This window comes from Sciurus carolinensis, chromosome 13 (genome assembly GCF_902686445.1).
Source record: "Sciurus carolinensis chromosome 13, mSciCar1.2, whole genome shotgun sequence".
NCBI classification, from domain to species: Eukaryota; Metazoa; Chordata; class Mammalia; order Rodentia; family Sciuridae; genus Sciurus; species Sciurus carolinensis.
The window spans coordinates 20,550,852-20,555,410 of NC_062225.1; positions in this window are offsets into that span (position 1 = coordinate 20,550,852).

The window sequence follows — 4,559 nt, forward strand, 5'->3', positions numbered from 1 at the left end:
AGACCAAAGAGCAAATTTGTTTACTTTCCAGTATCAAAAAGATAACATGTCCCTAAAAGACAGCACTTGGGGGCAAGGGAACCGATACAAACATTTAACTTATCCTATTTACTGTACTGGGAGTCACTAAGTCCTTCGTTACATCAAAAATCAACAAGTCTCTGGGTGTGGTGTGCACTGTAATCCCAGTGGCTTGGGAGGCTGAGGCAGGAGAATTGAGAGTTCAAAGTCAACCTCAGCAACTTAGCAAGGTCCTATGCAACTTAGTGAGACCCTATCTCAAAACAAAAATAATTAAAAAAAGGGCTGGGGATGTGACTCAGTGGTTAACCACCCTTGGGTTCAGTTCTCTGTATATAAGTATCAGACTCTTCACAGGTTTGACACCTTTCCCTTAATTTAGGGTTAGTACTAGTATTGATGTCTCTCAGCTAAATTTAAGTCTTTTTGAGTTGCCAATGCTAAAGAATAAGTTTTAAAGAGGGATACAGCATATAAGAAATTAAAATTTATCAAAGTTTTAACTTCTGAATGGAATAGGGAACCAGTGAGATGTCAAAACTCATTGGAAGGAGAGATCAAAGACACAATTATATGAAGTAAAGGAATGTTGAAATCCAATTCTAAATGGACACGGAACTGTTTTTTTTTCCATGGGAGGGGTCTGGGGTGGGGAAGAGGGTGGAGATGATCTAGGGAAATGGAGTTTCCATTTTTGCAAGAATTATTTGCATTGCTATCAGTTATCCACAATTTAGAGATGCAAAATGATTCCAAGACAAGGAAAATTACAAACACTATAGAATCAACCCTATAAAGGTTTGCTGTAAATAATACAGTTTTGCATAATAATCTTTGCTTTTTGCAAAGTCTTACTTTTTCCTTATGCCAATGTGCTACAAGAATGTTTCCAAGGTTATTGATCAAATGCGACAGAATTAAAAGGACAGGATGAGGTTTGAAAAACTAAACCTATGCATATATATAGGAAAGATATTGGAAGAAGTTCTAATGATCAGAGCTGGGCCTGGGGTTTGACACAAGAACATTCTAACAGTGGTATTGACTCAGGCAGTTCCCTCTACTGACCACAAGGTGTTGCTAAGCAGGCATGATGACCCAGGGCAGGAGGGCAAGGAGCCCAGTGGCAATATCTAATCCATCCGTTGTTCCAGTGATTCACACATTTGGGGAGTCCCAAGATGTTTTTATTCCTGCACCTATTCTAAGGTCTGGCACATAGTAAAGTACTCAGTCCTGTGTCTCTTGAAATGAATTATTCAGAACACAGGGAGTGCTTTTACACTGTAGGCATAAAAAAATTTTAAATCACATGACATTTCTGTGTAAAGAATCTTCAAAACCTAATATTATGGTTTGTATCTTAAGTGTATCCCAAAGGTCTGTGTGTTAAGGGCCTGGGTCCCAGCGGATGAAGCTATGGTTGCCAGTGAAACTTTAAGAGGTGGGGCCTGGTGCAAGGGAGTGTAGTCTCTGGAGACATGTCCTTGAAGGGGATAACTGGATCTCTGCCCCTTCTCCTCCTTCTGCTTCCTGGCTGCCACAAGGTGAGTAGTTTTGATCTACTACATATTCCCTTGCCATGGTGTTCTGCCTCATTACAGGTCCATAGTGATGAGGCCAAGTGACCATGGATTGAAACCAAAATAAACCTTTTCTCTTTTTAAGTTGCTTATCTCAGGTATTTTGTCAGAGCAATGGAAAACTGACTAATACATTATCTGATCATGCTAGGACAAATGAAGAAAGTATTCCAAATTAGAATCAGCTGGTCAATTCAAAGGAGATAAATGTAGCCATGAATAAGACTTAGTCAATATATCGATGATGGTTTCCATTGCCTGTACAGATACAGCAAAATACTTGTTTGAATGTAGACACAGAAAATCATCCCTTTAATATTTTGATTTGCTCAGGTGCCATCAAATGTTATCTCTTCTACTTCCACCCCCAATGCTTTCTAATAATTACTGATGAACTTCAGTGTAATGAGAAATGGATGGCAAGTCATCTACAGTTTTATGTGATCTATATTAATATAAAAAGAAATTGAAAAATAGAGGAGCCATGACTGGTGGTTAGAGGGAAGAGAATGAATTAGGAAGTTCTCAGAGAGTCTCGAGCACAGAACTTCTTCCTTCCCCTAATGCTCCTGTCTCCTCAGTGGCCCTCAAGAACATCTGTTGGTTTTACTTGTCTAGGGACCTCTCCTTCTTCTACTAGTTCTGCACCTTCATTTTATTTTGGGAGAAATTCCCTGCTCCCATGAAGCATGGCCTCCTAGGGCCGTCAATCCACATGTTGCCCCTTCAGATTCCTGAGAGGGAAGCCCCAAGTTGAATTAGGCCACTCAGAGCCCGACCCCTGGAAATTGCCACAGGGCCCAAAACCCACTGGAATACTTTCATCCTGGTGCCTTAAAGAGACGGGCTGTTAGCTCCTCTTGGAATCCTGCGGCCGCCCTGGTTCCTGTCCCTCCAGAGACCTAAGTCTTCATTTTTCCTTCAAGTCCATGAGCCATCCTATTCTCTTCCAGTAAATTCTTATTTGCCTAGAATAACCAAACTTGGATTCTGTCAATTACAGTCAAAGAACACTGACTGGTACAAGAAGGAAAGGGAACTAGTCAGAAATCTAGTCCTGTGATTACTTCTATAATCTGTTGAACTAATTTCTGAAAAGGGCCAACTCTGGGATAATGGAAGATGAGGGATAAATGAAGATGAGGGAAAACTAACATTTATGGACATTTATTATGTTCCCAAATGCTTCTGAACACTTATGTGTACTGTTTCATTTAATCTTCAGAACGACCCCATTGGCTAGGTGCTATTATCCCCATTTTATAGATGAGAAGACTGAGGCACAGAGCAATTAAGTAACTTGCCCATCTTCAATGTCAGGTTTTCAAAATTACATTAGTTTTCTAGGGCTTCCATAACAAATCATCACATAGTGGGTAGTTGAAAACAATAAAATGTATTGTCTCGGAGTCCTGAAGGTTTCAAGTCAGCAGGGAAATGTTCTCTATGATGGCTTTAAGGGGGAATCTTTGCTTCTTCTAGCTTCTGGGGTTGCTGGCAATACTTGGCATTGCTTGGCTTGTAAATTCCTCACTGTGACCCTGCCTCTATCATCACATGGCTGTTTCCTTTTTCTTTTCTTATAAAGAGAAGAGTCATATTGGATTAAGGGCCCATCTGCTCCAGCATGACCTCATTTCAACTTAGCTATTTACGTCTACAGCCACCCTATTCAAAAAATGTTGCTTTCTGAAGTACCTGAGTTAGGACTTCTCTTTTGGGAGACACAATTCAATCCATAACCAAACTGTTAATAGGAGTAGGTCAAAAAAGATTTCTGTGTTCAAGCAAGTTTGGGAAACTATTATAGCAATCATTAATGTTCAATTTGTTAATCTGTAAGATCGTTTGCCAAATTGGAACCATAATGAACAGTTTCTCAAACAGGTTTGATTTCAGATTTGCTTTTTACAGTCCTGTTTTGGGTTGAGTGTTCACGGTGGGCACTATTCTCACACCCAGTGGGAGGCAGGGGCACCCTGTTGTGGTTCCTCTGTTCTGTTCTTTTTAAAAATTGTTTGTTCCATTTAGTTATACATGACAGTGGAATGCATTTTGATTCGTTGTACACAAATGGGGTACAGCTTTTCATTTCTCTGGTTGTACATGATGTAGAGTCACACCATTCGTGTAATCATACATGTACATAGGGTAATAATGTTTGTCTCATTCCACCATCTTTCCTTTACCCCACCTCTTCCCTTCCCCTCATTTCCCTCTACACAATCCAAAGTTCCTCCACTGTTCCCTTAACCTCCCCTTCCCCTGTTATGTATCTTCATCCACTTACCAGAGAAAACATTTGGCCTTTGGTTTTTTGGGATTGACTTATTTCACTTAGCATGATATTCTCCAACTCCATCCATTTACCTTCAAATGCCATAATTTCATTCTTCTTTATGGCTGAGTAATACTCCATTGTGTATATAGACCACAGTTTCTTTATCCATTCATCTATCGAAGGGCTTCTAGGTTGGTTCCAAATTCTAGCTATTGTGAATTGAGCTACTATAAACATTGATGTGGCTGTGTCACCATAGTATGCTGATTTTAAGTCCTTTGGGTATAAACCAAGGAGTGGGATAGCTGGATCAAATGGTGGGTCCATTCCAAGTTTTCTAAGGAATCTCCATACTGCTTTCCAGAGTGGTTACAACAATTTGTAATCCTACCAGCAATGTATGAGTGTACCTTTTTTTCCACGTTCTCACCAACATTTATTGTTGCTTGTATTCTTGATGATTGCCATTCTGATTGGGTAAGATGGAATCTTAGGGTAGTTTTGATTTGCATTTCTCTAATTGCTAGAGATGTTGAACATTTTTTCATATATTTTTGATCGATTGTATCTTTTTTCTGACACATCTTATTTTATTCAGATAGATATCTGATCACATATGGTCCAAGAAAACTCAAACAATAAATCAGATATAATCAGATGTTAAAGACTGCTCT